Below are 21,175 nucleotides of genomic sequence, written 5' to 3' on the forward strand. Positions count from 1 at the left end.
GTAAGCACAACTGAATTGAAATGAATCTACCCAAATAAAATATGAGAATAAACAATTGGAAGAACAATTTATATATATATATATATATATATATACACACACACACATATATATACACATACACTGCATATACATATATATATGTATACTTCATGTGTATGTATAAGTGAATGTATCTGTACATCTTTGCATACGAAGGATGGATATAGATTCATGAGGTCTTCCCCAGTTAAGCCCTCATTCCTTCTTTTCTATTTATTTATAGTATCTGTTAAGTGCTTTCTTCTTCCACACCCTTCTGCATCAACTTTGCACTTGGATTCACCCTCCCTCAGCCCCCCTGCACTTGTGTATATATCCACAATTCATTCACTCCCACGGCTTCAACTGTCATCTCTACGCTGATGACACCCAGATCTACATCTCTGCCCCTGCTCTCTCCCCCTCCCTCCAGGCTCGCATCTCCTCCTGCCTTCAGGACATCTCCATCTGGCTGTCTGCCCGCCACCTAAAACTCAACATGTCCAAGACTGAACTCCTTGTCTTCCCTCCCAAACCTTGTCCTCTCCCTGACTGTCCCATCTCTGTTGACGGCACTACCATCCTTCCCGTCTCACAACCCTACAACCTTGGGGTCATCCTTGACTCTACTCTCTCATTCACCCCTCACATCCAAGCTGTCACCAAAACCTGCCGGTCTCAGCTCCGCAACACTGCCAAGATCCGCCCTTTCCAATCCATCCAAACCACTACCCTGCTTGTTCAAGCTCTCATCCTATCCCATCTGGACTACTGTGTCAGCCTTCTCTCTGATCTCCCATCCTCATGACTCTCCCCACTTCAATCCATACTTCATGCTGCTGCCCAGATTGTCTTTGTCCAGAAACGCTCCGGGCATGTTACCTCCCTCCTCAAAAATCTCCAGTGGCTACCAATCAATCTGCGCATCAGGCAGAAACTCCTCACCCTGGGCTTCAAGGCTGTCCATCCCCTCGCCCCCTCCTACCTCACCTCCCTTCTCTCCTCCTCCAGCCCAGCCTGCACCCTCCGCTCCTCTGCCGCTAATCTCCTCACCGTTAGGCCTCGTTCTCGCCTGTCCCGCCGTCGACCCCCGGCCCATGTCCTCCCTCTGGCCTGGAATGCCCTCCCTCTGCCCATCCACCAAGCTCGCTCTCTTCCTCCCTTCAAGGCCCTGCTGAGAGCTCACCTCCTCCAGGAAGCCTTCCCACACTGAGCCCCCTCCTTCCTCTCCCCATCCCTCCTGCCTTACCTCCTTCCCTTCCCCACAGCACCTGTATATATGTTTGTACATATTTATTACTCTATTTTACTTGTACATATCTATTCTATTTATTTTATTTTGTTAGTATGTTTGGTTTTGTTCTCTGTCTCCCCCTTTTAGACTGTGAGCCTACTGTTGGGTTGGGACTGTCTCTATATGTTGTCAACTTGTACTTCCCAAGCGCTTAGTACAGTGCTCTGCACACAGTAAGTGCTCAATAAATATGATTTATATATATATATATATATATATAAATATAAATATATATATCTGTCTCCACCTCCACACTTTATGCTCTCTGTGGGTGGAAAACATGTTAACCAACTCTGTTATATAATAAATAATAATAATAATAATAATAATAATTAGTACTTGTTAGGCACTTAGTAAGTACTTAACAAGTACCATAATTATTAGTACTTAACAAGTAGAGAAGCAGCGTGGCTCAGTGGAAAGAGCACAGGCTTTGGAGTCAGAGGTCATGGGTTCAAATCCCAGCTCTGCCAATTGTCAACTGTGTGACTTTGGGCAAGTCATTCAACTTTTCTGTGCCTCAGTTACCTCATCTGTAAAATGGGGATGAAGACTGTGAGCCCCACGTGGGACAACTTGATCATCTTGTAACCTCCCCAGTGCTTAGAACAGTGCTTTGCACATAGTAAGTGCTTAATAAATGTCATTATCATTATTATTATTATTAACATTATTAAGTAATTCCTAAGTGCCAAGCACTGCTCTAATCGTTGAGGTTCTGTAATGCTGATACAAGTTAATCAGGTTGGACACAGGCCCTGTCCCACATAGAGCTCACACACTTAATCCCCATATTACAGATGCGGTAACTGAGACCCAGAAAAGTGAAGTGACTTACCCAGGGTCACACAGTAGGCAGGTGGTAGAGCTGGGATTAGATCCTTCTGACTCCCGGGCCCATGCTCTATCCACTATGCCAAGCTGCTTCTCTTCATTTATTCAGTTGTATTTATTGAGCACTTACTGTGTGCAGAGCACTGTACTAAGTGCTTGGGAAATACAAGTCGGCAACATATAATGACGATAATAATAATAATAATAATGGCATTTATTAAGCACTTACAATGTGTAAAGCACTGTTCTAAGCACTGGGGAGACTACAAGGTAATCAGGTTGTCCCACAGGGGGCTCACAGTCAATCCCTATTATACAGATGAGGCAACTGAGGCACAGAGAAGTTACGTGACTTGCCCTAAGTCACACAGCTGACAGTTGGTGGAGGCAGGATTTGAACCCATGACCACTGATGCCAAAGCCCGTGCTCTTTCCACTGAGCCATGCTGCTTCTCTAACATAGAGACGGTCCCTACCCAACAACGGGCTCATAGTCTAGAAGGGGGAGACAGACAGCAAAACAAAATATGTACTCTCTTGTACTCCCCAAAGTGTTTGGTACAGTGTTCTGCACATATTAAGCACTCAGTAAATACCATCCATTGATTGATGCTCTGCACAGAGTAAGTGCTCAATATATACATGACTGATTGATTCATAAGAGATTTTCTCCTGCCTCTAGCCCATTATTCCGTTGTAGGCAGGGAATGTTTCTGTTTATTGTTATAGTGTACTTTCCCAAGTGCGAAGTACAGTGCTTTGCACACAGTAAACACTCCATAAATACAATTGAATGAATGAATTACTTCTTTCCCCCCAGTAGTGGAGGGATGGTCTTTCCCCCTCAGCTTTTCTAAACTACATTCTTCCCTCCCTCAAACTCTTCTAAGAAGTCATCTCTTCAGGAGACATTCCCTGATGAATTCCCCCACCTCCCCAATCAAACCACATCCTAAGATGCTTCAGAATTGGTTACCTTAGATGCATATAATAATAAGGGTATTTGTTAAGCGCTTACTATGTACAAAGCACTGTTCTAAGCACTGGGATATATACAAGGTAATCAGGTTGTCCCATGAAGGACTCACAGTCTTCATCCCCATTTTATGAATGAGGGAACTGAGGCCCAGAGAAGTGAAGTGACTTACCCAAAGTCACACAGCTGACAAGTGGCGGGGCCGGGATTTGAACCCGTGGCCTCTGACTCCAAAGTTCTTTCCACTGAGCCACGCTGCTTAATTATAGATTGATTTATCCACTTGTGTTCATAATGTTTTGTCTCATGTTCCATTTATTGTTTCAAACATCTGTCTTTCTCATTAAACTTTAAGCTCCTTGAGGGCAGCGACTACATCTTATGCTTCTTCCATATGTGCCCCAGTGCCTAGTGCAATTTTCTACCTACAGTGGATGCTGAACTAATATTGTCAATGATGAAATACAGAATTATCTATAGTTTTCACTACCTGATCAGGTCCATCCAGGAATTAGACCACAACAGTGCTTTGCACACAAGAAAGCGCTCAATATATATGATTTAATATTCATATTTACATTTATTCAAATATTCAGATATATTTAATATATTTATTAAATGTATTTAATAAAATATAGCATAAATATAAATGTGATATAGACATAATATGTAATATAATATATAATATAAAATGTAAATATAATACATAAATAAAATAAAAATAAAATAGAATATATTTAATAAAAATATATTTAAGTATAATATGATTCAGTGCTTAGAACAGTGCTTTGCATATAGTAAGCACTTAATAAATGCCATTATTGTTATTATTATTATTATTATATGAATGAATGAAATTATGCCTGTCAGTGTGAGTGGTATAATTTAAGTCACACAGCAGAAATGGTGACAATCTATGTATCTATTACAAAAACAAATATACCCTGGGTTTTTCGGGCTTCCATGTAGCATAAAAATAATCACGGTGGTATTTGTTAAGCACTTACTATGCGCCAAGAGCTGTACTAACCACTGGGATAGATACAGTATATGCAGACTGGAAACAATCCCTGTTCCACATGGGGCCCACAGTCTAAATAGGATGGAGAAGAGGTATTGAATTCCCATTTCACAAATGACGAAGCTGACACAGAGAAGTTAAGTGACATGCCTAGGTTCATGCAGCAGGCAAGTGGAAGACCCAGGATTAATAATAATAATAATAATAATAATAATAACATATGTTAAGTGCTTACTTTGTGCACAGCACTGTTCTAAGCAATGGGGGTATACAAGTTGATCAGGTTGTCCCATGTGGGGCTCACATTCTTAATCCCCATTTTACAGATGAGGTAACTGAGGCCCAGAGAAGTTAAGTGACTTGCCCAAAGTCACACAGCTGACAAGTGGCAGAGCTGGGATTAGAACCCATGACCTCTGGCTCCCAAATCCGGGCTATTTCCACTGAGCCACGCTGCTTCTCTTAGATTAGAACCCAGGTCCTCTTCATTCATTCATTCATATTTATTGAACACTTACTGTGTGCAGAGCACTGTACTAAGCACTTGGAAAGTACAATGCAGCAATAGAGAGACAATTTCTGCCCACAATGGGCTCACAGTCTAGAAGGGGAGAGACAGACATCAATACAAGTAAACAGGCATCAATATAAATAAATATAATTATAGATATATACATAAATACCTAAGTGCATGGGACACGGGGAGAAGAGCAAAGGGAGTTAGTCGAGGTGACGTGGAAGGGAGAGGGAGCTGAGTAAAAAGGGGCTTAGTCTGGGAAGGCCTCATGGAGGAGGTGTCCTGGAGTCAGCTGTCCTCTGACAACCAGGCTCGTGCTTTTTCAAATAGACCACTCTGCTTTTCTGTATCATCAGTGGGTAAGAAAAACAGAATCAAAAAAGCAGACATTCATACCAACAATCACCATCTTTGTTGTGAATTTAAAGGTGATTTGCTGCTCGCGTCTTGACTTGATTCTCTCCTAAGTCTTCCTGTTGCTCCCGTCCTGAGTCCTTGCCCCATGTCACCACCACGCCACCAGAATGCTGCAGCGCAACAGGTTCTCCTCAGGTCCTGTGATCAGCGGGGCTCAACGGAAAGAGCCTGGGCTTGGGAGTCATAGGTCATGGGTTCAAATCCCGCTCCGCCAGTTGTCAGCTGTGTGACCTTGGTCACATCACTTCACTAGGCCTCAGTTTCCTCATATGTAAAATGGGGGTTAAGACTGTGAGCCCCCCTGTGGGACAACCTGATCATCTTGTGTCCTCCCCAGCGCTTAGAACAGTGCTTTGCACATAAGCACTTAACAAGTGCCATCATTATTATTATTATCCCTGCTCCTGCCCCCTCACTTCCTCCCAGGTATCTACACATTTCTGAATATGCCTGAAGCTATTTTAACAACATTGAGCTGTATATCCTAGATGTGGCTTTATCATCACCTAAGAAACAAAGTAAGGTTATCAGCATCAGTAAAGCTGGCTCATAGGCTGGTTATTTGTCCAATACGATATAGACAGTTGGGGTTCCTTTTTCCGGTCTATTCAATATTATTCTTATTATTTATATTATAATAATTATTATCATTACTATGCCTAATTATTGTTATTATTTGTTTGTTGTCTTACGCTGTCGAGTCATCTCCGTCCCATAGTGACTCCATGGACACATCTCTCCCAGAACGCCCCACCTCTATTTGCAATCACCCTGGTGGTATATCAATAGAGTTTTCTTGGTTAGAATATGAAAGTGGTTTACCATCTCCGCCCTCCGTGCAGTAAACTAGAGCCTCTGCCCTTGACTCTCTCCCATGCCACTGCTGCCCAGCACAGGTGAGTTTTGAGTTATAGCAGATTGTCTTTCACTCTCTAGTCACTGCCCAAGCTAGGAATGGAATGGGTAAGCCTCTGCTTCACTCTCTCTCCCATAGTTGGGACTGGTAAAGTACTGGAAACTCTCCAGGTGCAATCCTGAGAGGGGATTTGTTTGTTAAATACATATTATGTGAAGCACTGGGCACTGGGGGTAGATACAAGTTAATCAGGTCTGACAGTGTCTGTCCCACATGGGGCTTCCAGTGCAAGGAAGACCAGGTATTAAATCCTCATTTTATAGCTGAAGAAACTGGGGCACAGGGAAGTTCAATCAATCATATTTATTGACTGCTTGGATGTGAGGGGTGAATGAGAGAGCGGAGTCGAGGATGACACCAAGGTTGCGGGCTTGTGAGACGGGAAGGGTGGTAGTGCCGTCAACAGAGATGGGAAAGTCAGGGAGAGGGCAGGGTTTGGGAGGGAAGACAGGGAGTTCAGTCTTGGACATGTTGAGTTTTAGGTGGCAGGCAGACATCCAGATGGAGATGTCCTGAAGGCAGATATAAATTAATCGGGTTGGACACAGTACCTCTCCCACATGGGGCTCACAGTCTTAATCCCCATTTTAGAGAGGGGGTAACTGAGGCACAGAGAAATGAAGTGACTTGCCCTAGGTCACACAGCAGGTAAGTGGTGGAACCGGATCTGGAACTCAGGTCCTCTGACTCTCAGGACCATGTTCTTTCCACTAGGCCACACAGCTTCTTCCTGTGTCACCAATTTCCTCCTACCTCTTACTGTTAGATTGTGAGTCCCCTGGGGGCAAAGTATTGTGTCTACATCTCATCTATGTCCTTCTTTCTCCATGCTTAGTACAGTGTCTTGCACAAAGTAGGCACTTAAGAAATATTGCAAAGACTCACTGGGTCAAGAACCTAGCAAGGGCTGGTTTCAGATGAGCAAGTGAGGGGGCCAGATGTATACAGAGGCAGAGGGCAAGGCAACTGTGGGAGTCAAAGTGGGAATCAATAATAATAATAATGATAATAATGATGTATGGCATTTGTTAAGATACAAGCCAATCAGGTTGAACACGGTCCCTATCCCACATAGGGCTCACAATCTTAATGATGGCTTGAATCATGATGCAGCTGAATTAACTTGGAATCTGGAGGGGAATATTAATAATAATAATAATATTTGTTAAGCACTTACTATATGCCAGGCACTGTACTAAGCGCTGGGGTGGATGCAAGCAATTCAAGTTGGACACAGTCCCTGTCCCATTTGGGGCTCACAGTCTCAATCCCCATTTTATAAATGAGGGAACTGAAGCACAGAGAAGTAAAGTGACTTGCTCATGGGCACAGAGCAGACAAGTGGCAGAGGCAGGATTAGAACCCATGACCTTCTGACTTCCAGGTCTGTGGTCTATCCACTACACCATGCTGCTCTAATAATAATAATAATAATAATAATAATAGTATTTGTTAAGCACTTACCATGTGGCAGGCACTGTTCTAAGCGCTGGAGTAGATACAAGCTAATCAGATTGGACACAGTCCTTCCCTGTCCTACATAGTGGTCACATACGTAATACCCATTTTACAGGTGAGGGAACTGAGGCACAGAGAAGTGAAGTGACTTGCCCAAGGTCACATAGCAGACAAGTTGGGGAGCCGGATTTAGAACCCATGACCTTCTGACTCCAGGGCCTGTGTTTTATCCACAAGGCCATGCTGCTTCTCTAAAGTCTAGGGAGCGAGGTGGGAGGATCGGTGGTAATCCTGGAGGAAAGCTCTTCAGGTAGAATTTCTCAAAATATCACATTTCATTGCTTTTTCATGCAGCATAACAGAATGAAGTCCTGTGGTATGGGATAGGGACCACAGATTTTGTATTCCCCACATCAGGATGGCCTGCGAAGTTAGCCCTGGGTCTCAGGAAACTTTAGTTTCACTCAGCTCTTGAAATGGATGACTCCAAACTTTTTCACGTGGCTCATTTCTCTTGCAAAAGGTGACAATTTAAACGAGGGGAAGACTGAGTGCTAGAACATAAAATGCCTTGGAACCTCTCTTAGCAACTAGGTCCGCTTCTCATTAGAAGCTGTTCGTTCAGTTTCAACTAGTTTAAAAATCCTTTAGTAAATTTCCGAGGCTCTTTCAACCATAATAGACCAATTTCCTCCTCAATCTGCATCCCTGAAAGTTTAAAATCATTTCTCTGACATGCTCATTGATTAATTGGAGTTTGATTGGTGTCAGCTACTGCCAGCTGTGATAACACTATCCCTCTGTAAACCGTGACTCTGTGGAGGTGACTCAGGTAGCTTCCTGAATCAGGGGAAGCGATGGGTTTGGTTTAAAAGTAGATGCTTAGCAGGGGGATGAAAGCCAAATGAAGCTAGGAAAAATGCCATGCAGGACATGCCTAGCTGATAACCTAAAGCTATAGCTGTAGCCATTTTGTTACAATTAACCTTAAAATTAAAGATATTACAGAATATCTTTAATTGTAACCTAATCTCATTCTGCCTGATATCTAGTCTCATGTTATGCTGTGCTCAGTATGTAGGGTGGTTACAAATGGCTCTAAAGCATACCAAGCATCCCTTTGCTGATGTGGAATTAAATACTAGGAGTATATAAGCCAAGCACTGCTCTAAGTGCTGGGGTAGATACAAGATAACCAGGTTAACCACAGTCCCTGTCACAAAGACGTATGAAGATTTTATAAGGCAAAGAAGTCATAAAAACACAAGGAAAGGTTCTTTGGGAAAAGTTGCAGAATCTTGACCTTACCATCGGGTGGGTTCCTGACTCCCTCCATTGCCCTGGAGCTGTTAGGTTTCCCTCCCAGGTATCCGAAACACGATTGTTATTTTCAAGTTCTGTGACTTGCTGACGGGGACCTAGTGGATGGAGGCTGGGTGTTTGAAATAAAAAATCCTGATATAAAGTTGTCTGGAGATGTAACCACGACTTGTCAGGGAGAAGCATGACCTAACGGATAGAGCACAGGCCTGGGAATCAGAGAACCTAGGTGCTAATCTGGGTTCTGCCAGTTGCCTGCTGGGTGACCTCGGACAAGTCATTTCCTTGGACATCTCATTCACCCCTCACATTCAAGCAGTCACCAAAACCTGCCAGTCTCAGCTCCACAACATTGCCAAGATCCACCCTTTCCTCTCCATCCAAACCGTTACCCTGCTCATTCAAGCTCTCATCCTATCCCATCTGGACTACTGCATCAGCCTTCTCTCTGATCTCCCATCCTCGTGTCTCTCCCCACTTCAATCCATACTTCATGCTGCTGCCCGGATTGTCTTTGTCTAGAAACGCTCTGGGCATGTTACTCCCCTCCTCAAAAATCTCCAGTGGCTACCAATCAATCTGCGCATCAGGCAGAAACTCCTCACCCTGGGCTTCAAGGCTGTCCATCACCTCGCCCCCTCCTCCCTCACCTCCCTTCTCTCCTTCTACAGCCCACCCCACACCCTCCACTCCTCTGCTGCTAATCTCCTCACCATACCTCGTTCTCGCCTGTCCTGTCATTGACCCCCGGCCCACTTCATCCCCCGGGCCTGGAATGCCCTCTCTCTGCCCATCCGCCAAGCTAGCTCTCTTCCTCCCTTCAAGGCCATACTGAGAGCTCACCTCCTCCAGGAGGCCTTCCCAGTCTGAGCCCCTTCCTTCCTCTACCCCTCACCCCCCTCTCCATCCCCCATCTTACCTCCTTCCCTTCCCCACAACACCTGTATATATGTTTGTACATATTTATTACTCTATTTATTTATTTTACTTGTACATATCTATTCTATTTATTTTATTTTGTTAGTATGTTTGGTTTTGTTCTCTGTCTCCCCCTTTTAGACTGTGAGCCCACTATTGGGTAGGGACTGTCTCTATATGTTGCCAACTTGTACTTCCCAAGCGCTTAGTACAGTGCTCTGCACACAGTAAGCGCTCAATAAATACAATTGATGATGATGATGATCTACTTCAGCACTTAATAAGTATAGTGCCTGGCACATAGTAAGAGCTTAACAAATACCATTTAAAAAAAAGACAGGAGCAACAGTGTTTCAGGCCCCCCAAAGGCTCAGACCAACAGTAACCAAAGTCTCAGTGACAACCAAGACATTATTGACCTTCCCACTGTTTGAAGACTTGAGAAGGCCACCCCTACTGCCGGTTTTTGAGTTCTTGGAAGGCTGGAGCAGGGGCTAATGGGAGAACTGGTGGCAGGGGAATGAAGCTTCCTTCACCTGAGGTCAGAGTCAAGGGGAACAGGGCAGGGCTGACGCTGCTTCAGGAGTTGGACAGCTCTCACAAAACTAAGAGACTTCAGAAAAAATGAGCAGAACATCAACCCCAAAACCCTTCACCCACTTGCCAAAGGGAGCAGAGGCTAAGCCAGTGCCCGCTATCTGTGGTTTTTGGTCCTGCCCAGCCCTCCCCTCTCTTGGGATTATAGCAACTCCTTTCTTCACCCTCACAAAGGAGAAGAGAGGATAATACCCAATACACTGGTCAGCAAACATGGAAGAGAGTCATTCCCATAAAAGCAAAGTTATGACTCAAGAAGATGAGAACTTTAGTCAGACAATAAAACAAATCATAGTGGCATCAATTTTGACAGATGCTGAGCTAATATTATGGTGAATTAGCATTCTTTCTAAAGTATTTATAGAGTATTACACAAAAATGAGATAAATATGCAGAAGACAAGTATGAAAATCAAAGTTCTGTGTTCTCAACTGCTACTTCAACTTCCCCTCTTCCACTTGTCTTATTGATCCCCTGCAATCTGGTCTCTGTCCCCTCCACTCCACAGAAACTGCCCTCTCCAATGTCAACAGTGGCCACTTTCTTGCCAAATCCAATAGTCTCTACTTCATCCTAATTCTCCTTGATCACTCAGCTGCCTTCAACACTGTGGACCACCCCCTAAACATTATTTAATAATAATAATAATTGTGGTACTTTTAAGTGCTTACTTTGTGCCAGGCACTGTACTAAACACTGGGGTAGATATAAGATAAACATCTAATAATAATAATAATTGTGGTACTTGTTAAGCACTTACTTTGTGCCTGGCACTGTACTAAACACTGGGGTACATACAAGCTAATCGTGTTGACACAGTCCCTGTCCCACATGGGGCTCACAGTCTCAATCCTCATTTTGCAGATAAGGTAACTGAGGCCCAGAGAAGGGAAGTGACTTTCCCAAGATCACACAGCAGACAAGTGGCAGAGGCTGGATTAGAACCCACTACCTCCTGACTCCAGGCCCCTGCTCTATCCATTGTGCCATCTAGCCTGGGCTTCCCTGACACTATCCTCTTCTGGTTCTCTATCTCTCCGACTGTTCCTTCACAGTCTCTTTCACTGATTGCTCCTCTGCCTTCTGCCTAACTGTGGGCGACCTTTTCTAATCTCTACTTCCACCCACTCCCTTGGAAAACTCATTGAATCTCATAACTCAATTAACATCTCTACATGAATCCCTCTCAATTCTACCTCTCCAGCCCCGATCCATCTCCTCCCTGCAGTCTTCTGCCTTTAGAACATCTTTTTTTGTATGTTCTGCCCCAACTCATCTTCCCACCTAAACCCTATCCTCCCCCAACTTTCCTGCTACTGTAGAAGACACCACCATTCTGCTTGTCTCACAAACCGTCTTGGCCTTATCCTCAACTCACTTTCTCATTCAATCCACATATTAAACTTCTCATCAAATCCTGTCAGTTCTACCTTAACAACATCTCTAGAGTTTATCCCTTCTCTATCCAGACAGCTATCACACTAGTCTAAACACATGTCATATCCCAGCTCTATTACTGCAGCAACCTGTTGGCTAAACTCCCGGCCTCCAAGCTCACTCTCCTTTGATCTAAACATCACTCTGCTGCCCACCCCTTTTTCCTAAAAAAATCATTCTGTGCACATCTCCCGACTCTCAAACCCCTCCAATGGTTGCCCAGCTACCTTTACATCAACAGAAACTCCTTATCCTCAGCTTTAAGGTGCTCAACCAACTCTCCCCTTCTCACCTAACCTCACTAATCTCCTTCTACAACCCAACTCATGTGCTTCACTCCTCTAACACCAACATACCTTACTGAGCCTCAATCTCATATATTCCACTGTTGAACTCTTGCTCACATCTGCTCTCCTGCCTGGAAGCTCCTCCCTCCATATACTGCAGACCATCACTCAGTCCATCTTCACCTTCTCTTCTCCATGCACCCATTTCCTGAAAATTTGCCCTGTTCCCCCCAGAAACCTATGCTGTTTTGACACCCTCTAATATTCTAAAACCATAGTGCCCCACTGAGTCTCCATACCCAGCCTACCTACCCTTAATACAAAAATGGACACCTCAATACTACCCACTTCACTGAACTCAACTCCCTCCCTCCTCTTTCTCTCCACCATTCTCATCCCACTAATCCACAGCCCTGGATGGCCCCCACACTATGCTTCCTCCACTCCTGTGCTAGAGCTGTGGAGAGCTACTGGCAGAAATGCAGATACCTGGCTGACCTCACCTATTTAAAATTCACCATCAACAGCTTTAATAATTAGCAGTGATGGTAATTATGCTACTTGTTAAGTGCTTACTATGTACCAAGCACTGTTCTAAATTCTGGGGTAGATACGAGTTAATCAGGTTGGACACAGTCGCTATCCCACATTGGGCTCACATTCTTAATCCCTACTTTTCATAGATGAGGTAACTGAGGTACAGAGAAGGTAAGTGACTTTCCCAAGGTCACACAGCAGACATGTGGCAGTTCCAGGATTAGAACCCAGGTCCTTCTGATTCTCAGACCCGTACTCTATCCACTAAACCAAGCTACTTTAACTCTGCCCTCTCCTCTGACCAACAACAATACTTCTCCATCCTTATTGACTCCTATACTCACAGCTCCCGCTAGCTGTTCAAGATATTTAACTACCTCCTTAAACCTCCTTTCACAATTTCTTTTTCCTAATAACCTGGCCACATACTTTATTGACCAAATAGAACCCATCAGGTGTGATCGCCCTAAAATCTCTCCTGTTCATCTCCAGGAGACTCTTTCCCCACCTTCTTCAACTCTACCAATATTCCCAACAGTAACTCAAAAGGAGACTTCCCAGCTCAGTTCAAAATCTACCTCCTCCACCTCCATCCTAATCCTCCTAGAACTTTCAGCCCCCTTCAAAGCTGTGGACTACCTCCTTCTCCTTGAAATATTATCTAACTTTGGCTTCACTGACACTGTCCTCCAAGAGAGACAGGAGGAGAACCAGGTGAGAACTCATTCATTCCCTTGATTTCAGCTACTATCTTTACATGGATGATTCCCAAATATACCTCTCCAACTATGACTTTTCTTCTCTGCAGTCCTACATTTCCTCCAGCCTTCAGGACCTCTCTACCAGGATGTCCTGCCAACATCATGAATTAAACATGCCCAAAACACAACTCTTCATCTTCCCACCCAAACTCCATCCTCCTCCTTGCTCACATCACTATGGACAACACTTCTTATCTTACAATCCCATGACCTTGGCATTATCCTCGACTCATCTCTTTCATTCAACCCATATATTCAATCTGTCACTAAATCCTATTGGTTCTACATTTGCAAGATCACTAAAATCCTTCTTTTCCTCTCCATCCAAATTGTTACTACACTGATCCAAGCACTTATTCTAACCCACCTTAACTTTGCCTCTGCCTCTTTGCTGAACTCCCTGCTTCCCGTCTCTCTCCACTCCAGTTCATACTTCACTCTATTGTCTGGATCATTTTCTACAAAAACGTTCAGTTCATGTCTCCCTACTCCTCAAGAACCTCCAATGGTTGTTCATCCACCTCCACATCAAACAGAAACTTCTTATGATCAGCTTTATCATCATCAATCGTATTTATTGAGTGCTTACTGTGTGCAGAGCACTGTACTAAGAGCTTGGGAAGTACAAGTTGGCGACATATAGAGACAGTCCCTACCCAACAGTGGGCTCACAGTCTAAAAGGGGGAGACAGAGAACAAAACCAAACATACTAACAAAATAAAATAGAATAAATATGTACAAGTAAAATAGAGTAACAAATATGTACAAACAAATATACACATATACAGGTGCTGTGGGGAAGGGAAGGAGGTAAGATGGGGGGGATGGAGAGGGGGACGAGGGGGAGAGGAATCAATCACCTCATCCCCTTATACTTTCATTCATTCAATCGTATGTATTGAGTGCTTACTGTGTGCAGAGCACTGTACTAAGCACTTGGGAAGTACAAGTTGGCAACATATAGAGACAGTCCCTACCCATCAGTGGGCTCACAGTCTAGAAGGGGGAACACAGAGAACAAAACATATTAACAAAATAAAATAAATAGAATAAATATGCACAAATAAAATAGAGTAATAAATTCATATAAACATATATACATATATACAGGTGCTGTGGGGAGGGGAAGGAGGCAAGGCAAGGGGGATGGGGAGATGGGGACCTTGCTGTTGTTTTCTTATGCTGTCGAGTCGTGTCCGACCCATAGCGACACCATGAACACATCTCTCGCAGAACACCCCACCTCCAACTGCAATCATTCTGGTCATGTATCCATAGAGTTTTCTTGGTAAAAGTACGGAAGCTGTTTACCACTGACTCCTTCCATCCAGTAAACCTGAGTCTCTGTCCTCAGCTGTCTCTCATCCCCCTGCTGTCTGGCTCAGGGGAGATTTGATTTGTAGCAGATTGCCTTCCACTCTTTAGCCAATGGCCAAGCTAGAAATGGAATTGGGTATGCCTCTGCTTGACTCTCCCTCCCGTAGTCGAGACTGATAGGGTACTAGAAACTCTCCAGGTGTGACCCTGAGTGGTGCTCTTTATATTGCCTCACTGATTTTTCACTCCTGCCCAGCCCTTACACTTCATTCCTCTAATGCCAGCTTTTTGCACTGTGCCTCAACTCATCTATTTCAGCAGTGAACCCTTTCCCACGTCCTCCCTCTGGCCTAAAATTCCCTCCCACTTCATATATTCATTCATTCAATCATATTTATTGAGCGCTTACTGTGTGCAAAGCACTGTACTAAATGCTTGGAAAGTACAAGTTGGCAACATATAGAGACGGTCCCTACCCAACAACGGGCTCACAGTCTAGAAGGGGGAGTCAGACAACAAAACAAAACATGTGGACAGGTGTCAAGTCATCAGAATAAATCGAAGTAAAGCTAGATGCACATCATTAAAATAGAATAGTAAATATGTACAAGCAAAATAAATAGAGTAATAAATCTGTACAAACATATATACAGGTGCTGTGGGGCCAAACCACCACTCTCCTCACATTCAAAGCCTTATTAAGGTCACATTCCTTCCCACAGGACTTCCCCAAGTAAGCTCTCGTTTCCTCAACTTTCTCTCCCTTCTGCATCACCTATGCACTTGGACCTGTACTTTTTGAGCACTTGATATTCACACCACCCTCAGTCCCACGGCACTTCTGTACATAACTATAATGTATTTACATTCTCCCAGTCTAGACTGTAAGCTTCTTATGGGCAGAGAATGTGTCTACCAACTCCTTTGCTTTGTATTCTCCTAAAGGCTCAATACATTGCTCTGTACATAGGTAACTCAATAAATACCCCAATTGATTGATCATTTCCAGGTGTCTTGCCATTATTCATGCCTCTGATGGCCACAGTTAGTGTTCCAACTATTGAGGAAGTCAATACGATAATACCTATGGTATTTAAGAGCTACTACGTGCCAAGCACCAGCAATTGCCACTTCGTAGGTGTTTAACAGGATACAAGATAATCAATCATATTTATTGAGTGCTTACTGTGTGCAGAGCACTGTACTAAGCGCTTGGGAAGTACAAGTTGGCAACACATAGAGACAGTCCCTACCCAACAGTGGTCTCACAGTCTAAAAGGGGGAGACAGAGAACAAAACCAAACAAACAAAATAAAATAGATAAAATAAATAAAAAGATAGCCAGAGAAGCAGCATGACTCAGTGGAAAGAGCATGGGCTTTGGAGTCAGAGATCATGGGTTCAAATCCCAGCTCCGCCAATTGTCAGCTGTGTGATTTTGGGCAAGTCACTTAACTTCTCTGTGCCTCAGGTAGCTCATCTGTAAAATGGGGATTAAGACTGTGAGCCCCCATGCAACCTGATCACATTGTAACCTCCCCAGGGCTTAGAATAGTGCTTTGCACATAGTAAGTGCTTAATAAATGCTATTATTATTATTATTATTATTATTATCAGGCTTACCGTCTAAATAGGAAGGAGAACAAATATTGACCCCCCCATTTTACAGAAGAAGAGACTGAGGCACAGAAAAGTTAAGTGACATGTCAAAGATCACAAAGTGGGCAAACATCAAAGCTGGGTCTTCTGACTCCTAAGTCTGTGCTCTGTCTATTAGACCACACTGCTTCTGGTGGTCAAGGACTATAGCTCTAAATTTGGGTTAGATTTCATAAGTTTTGCAGAACCTAATCTTGGATAATTGACTTTGTGGAGAACAAGAGGTAAATGGGACACTTGGGCAAGGTTGGATGATTTTAAAATATTCTTAGTGAGCCATGTGCTACTTTAATGAAATCAAAACCCTCTTACTCTTTCCTAAGTCACAGTACACGGAGATGACAGCTTCATTTTGTTTGGTCCTAATAAGAGATTAAAGTGTATTTAAAGACAGAAACTGGATTCATTCCAACAAAAATTCTTATGCACAAGTAAAAGAAAAAGTGACTTCTCAAAGATCATAGAGCTCGTCTATATGGGGCCTGGGACAAGAACACAAATTCTGATTTCTACACCAGGGCATTCTCTCCATTAGACTACCATGGCCGGCTATTTTTGGAGAATTTGAGAGAAAGAACATGGTTGATTTATGATCATTAGAAGAAGAACGGTAAATATTTTCAACATAACCACTCTATGGATTAAACGTATTGTGCAGTTTATCTTATAAAGATGAAATGTGAAACATCATTAAATTATTAAACAGCATAGATTCCAAGGAGAACAATTTTTCACCAACAGCAGGAAAATGAGAAGAATTGCTTTAATGTAGAGAAGCCACTGGGAGTCAGATTAAGTCATCAACTAATCTCCACAACCTAAATGGACAGAGATTCAAGGCCTAGTCACACGTCAGAGAGAAAAGTAGTGTGGCCAAGTGGAAAGAGCACAGGCTTGGAAATCAAGGGACTTGGATTCTAATCACAGCTCTAGCACTTGCTTGCTGCGTGACCCTGGACTATTCCCATAAATTTTTGTGTTTCAGGTTTCTCATCTGTAAAATTGGGTCTCAATATCTGTTCTCCTTCAGTTAGATTGTGAGCCCCAGGTGGCTGATTATCTTAGATCTATCTCAGGGCTTGGTATGATTTTTGGCACATAGGAAAGGCTTAACAAATACCACAATTGCCATCATAATTAGAGAGGGATCATGGGGTGGAAACTGGTCCCTGGCATCTTTGTGATTCAACAATACTATTTATTAAGCTACTGTGTGCAAAGTACACGACTAAGTGTTTTGGAGAGTACAATCCTTGCCCTCAAGGACTTCCAATCTAATGAGAGACACAGGTACAAAATGATTTACAAATAGAGAAGCAGCATGACCTAGCGAAAAGAGCATGGGCCGAGTAGCCAGAGGACCTGGGTTCTAATCCTGGCTCTGCCATTTTTCTGCGGTGTGACTTTGGGAAAGTCATTCAACTTCTCTGTGCCTCAGCTGCCTCATCTTTAAAATGGGATTTATAACTATGAGCCCCATGAGGGACACAGACTGGATCTAAACTGATTATCTTGAATCTGCCCCAAGACTTAGTACAGTGCCTGGCAAATGGTCAGTGCTTAAACAGAGATGGGATCAGAACTCCAGTTCTTCTGACCAGGGCCATGCTCTCTATCCACTCTATCCATTCATTCATTCGTATTTATTGAGCAGTTACTGTGCACAAAGCACTGTACTAAGTGCTTGGAAGAGTACAATATAAACCACACCACACTTCCGCTCAGCCATGTTGCTTCTCTACAGTTTTCTCTACCAATACAAAGTCCAATCATGATATAACAAGTGCTTGAACCAGGGTAGTATTTGTATGAGTGAAAAGGATGGGAGACAGATCAATGAGATGTTTCTAAGGAGGGACAATAAGTTTTTGCAGTAGATTGGATTTGAGAGCAGAAGGACAATGAGGGGTCGAGGATGACTGCAAGACTAGGTCACAGGGAGGGTGGCAGTGATGTTAGCAGAGTGAGGAATTTGGGAGGAGGGAAGGTGAGAAGTTCAGTTATGGACAGTTGTGGAGAAGCAGCATGGCCTAGAGGAAAGAACTCAGGGTGGTCTAGGATACAGGAGATCTAGGGCAAGTCATTTTGCTTCTCTTTCTTCAATTTCCTCATCTGTAAAATGAGGAAACTTGAACTGAATGGTTTGGTAGAATGGTAGGCATGTTCCCTACCCACAAGAAGCAGATAATGTAGAGGGTAGTAAGAACTTAACAAATACTACTGTAATAATTGGTTTTGTGGTGCCAGCAAGTCAATATTTCATTTGTTGATGTAGAACAAGAAGAGTTGGACTGATTCCATAACCATTCCCAGAAAGAGGTGGGTGGGCGGGAAGAAGGGGGATGGGGCAGAACTCTCCTCCAATGTATATGTTTGGGATGGGGAGGAAAAGTGGAGACGTGCAGGAGGCTGAGAAACAAAAGCTAGTCTACCCTTGCCCAGTCCTTACACATCATAATAACTTTGGTATCTGTGAAGCACTTACTCTGGGCCAAGCACTGTACTAAGTGCTGGAGTTTGTACAAGTTAATTAGGCAAGACATAGTCTCTGTCCCACACGGGTCTCACACTTTCAAAATGAGGAAGAAGAGGTATTGAATCCCCATTTTACAGATGAGGAACCTGAGGCACAGAGAAGTTTGATGGCTTGTGTTAGTTCACAAAGGAAGCAAGTGGCAGAGCCAGGTTTAGAACCCAAGTCTTTGGATTCCCAGGACCTTGTTCTTTCCATTAGACCACATTGTTATGACTCCTTCCTTAATCAGAACTGGTAAGGAGTCACTTAGAACCAGACACGGGCCAAAGGTGTGCTCCTGTACACTTCACTTCAGTAGAGCAATCAGGTCATAATAGGGAAGGGAGTTATGGGATCAAACTTGGTATCAACAGCAATTTTTAAGTATCTACCATTCATTCAATCATATTTACTGAGCACTTACTGTGTGCAGAACACCGTACTAAGCGGTTGGGAAGTACAAGTTGGCAACATATAGAGATGGTCCCTACCCAACAACGGGTTCACAGTTTAGAAGAGGGAGACAGACAACAAAATAAAACATGTGGACAGGTGTCTAGTCATATCATGTGCAGAGCAGCATGGCCTAATAGATAGAGCCCGGGCCTGGGTGTCAGAAGATTGTGAGTTCTAATCCTGGTTCCTCTACTTGTTTGCTGTGTGACTTTGGGCAGTCACTTCACTTCTCTGTACCTCAGTTCCCTCATCTGTAAAGTGGGGATTAAGAGTGGGAGCCCCACGTGGGACAAGGACTGTGTCTAAACTGATTTATTTATTTTACTTGTACATATCTATTCTATTTTGTTAGTATGTTTGGTTTTGTTCTCTGTCTCCCCCTTTTAGACTGCAAGCCCACTGTTGGGTAGGGACTGTCTCTATATGTTGCCAATCTGTACTTCCCAAGTGCTTAGTACAGTGCTCTGCACACAGTAAGTGCTCAATAAATACGATTGATGATTTGTTTGTATCCACATCAGTGCTTAGTACAGTGTCTGGCATATAGTAAGTGCTTAACAAATATCAGAATTAGTAGTAGTACCGGAGAAACTGACCTTAATTAATCTGCTTTTCTGGCTCTGCCTCCCAACCGCTAACACTGACCATTCCTCAGAGCTCTTCACTCACTCTCTTGGGGAATTTACTCACAAATCTAGCTAGCCAGCCCTGAACTCTCCTATTCTCTGCAATCTTACATCTCCTTTTGCCTCCAGGACATTGGTACCTGGATGTCCCACCCTATTTCCCTCCCAAATCCTTTCCTCCACATAGCCACCATAATAATAATAATAATAATAATAATGGCATTTATTAAGCACTTACTATGTGCAAAGCACTGTTCTAAGTGCTGGGGAGGTTACAAAGTGATCAGGTCGTCCCACAGGGGGCTCACAGTCTTAATCGCTATTTTACAGATGAGCTAACTGGGGCACAGAGAAGTTAAGTGACTTACCCAAAGTCACACAGCTGACAATTAGCGGAGCCGGAATTTGAACCAATGAACTGACTTCAAAGCCCATGCTCTTTCCACTGAGCCATGCTGTTCTCATCTCCAGTCAATCATATTTATTGAATGTTTACTGTGGGCAGAGCACCCTACTAAGCATTTGATAGAGTACAATATAATAGTTGGTAGGCATTCCCTACCCACAAGGAGCTTATGGTCTAGAGGACTCACCTCATAACTTTGGCATTATCCATGACTCTGCTCCCTCTCTTTCAATCCCCATGTTCAGTCTGTCACAAAGCCCTGTGGACTCTTCTCCCCATGACATTTCCAGAATCAGTCTCTTCCTCTCCATCCATGCTGCCACAATGCTGTTCCAGACACTTGTCATATCCTGACTCACCTACTGCATCAGCCTCCTCACAGACCTCCCTGCCTCCTGTCTCTCCCTTCTCTAGGCCATAATTCATTCTGCTGCCCAGATTGTTTTTCTAAAACACCATTTCTTGCACATCTTCCTGCTCCTCCAAAATCTCCAATGATTTCCCATTCTAATCTACAACAAACAGAAGTCCTGACCATTGTCTTTACTGCACCCAATCAGCTCTTTAATCACTATTTATCCTCCTTCTCTCATTACAAACCAGCTTCTGTTTTCCTTCATTCAAGTAGCTCTGAAAAACCTATCTCTTCCCTGACTAGCGAGAAGAAACATGCAGTGTGAATAATAATAATAATAATAATAATAATAATAATAATAATAATGATGTTTTATGCTGTCGCTTCGCTTCTGATCTACAGTGACACCATGAACACATATCTCCCAGAACACCCCACCTCCATCTGCAATCGTTCTGGTAGTGTAGCCAGAGAGTTTTCTTGGTAAAAATATGGATGTGATTTCCCATTGCCTTCTTCTGCTCAGTAA

The 21,175-nt window shown here is 43.4% G+C and overlaps 1 non-coding gene across 1 annotated transcript; it reads right to left on the minus strand.

The window, feature by feature from the left end:
• Positions 1-5,986: 5,986 nt before the first annotated feature.
• LOC119927428 lies at positions 5,987-6,124 on the minus strand. Its single transcript, XR_005450431.1, has one exon. It is a non-coding gene; the product is annotated as a small nucleolar RNA SNORA7 (small nucleolar RNA).
• Between the last annotated feature and the right edge of the window lie 15,051 nt (positions 6,125-21,175).

The sequence above is a fragment of the Tachyglossus aculeatus genome, chromosome 4 (genome assembly GCF_015852505.1).
Source record: "Tachyglossus aculeatus isolate mTacAcu1 chromosome 4, mTacAcu1.pri, whole genome shotgun sequence".
Classification (NCBI taxonomy): Eukaryota; Metazoa; Chordata; class Mammalia; order Monotremata; family Tachyglossidae; genus Tachyglossus; species Tachyglossus aculeatus.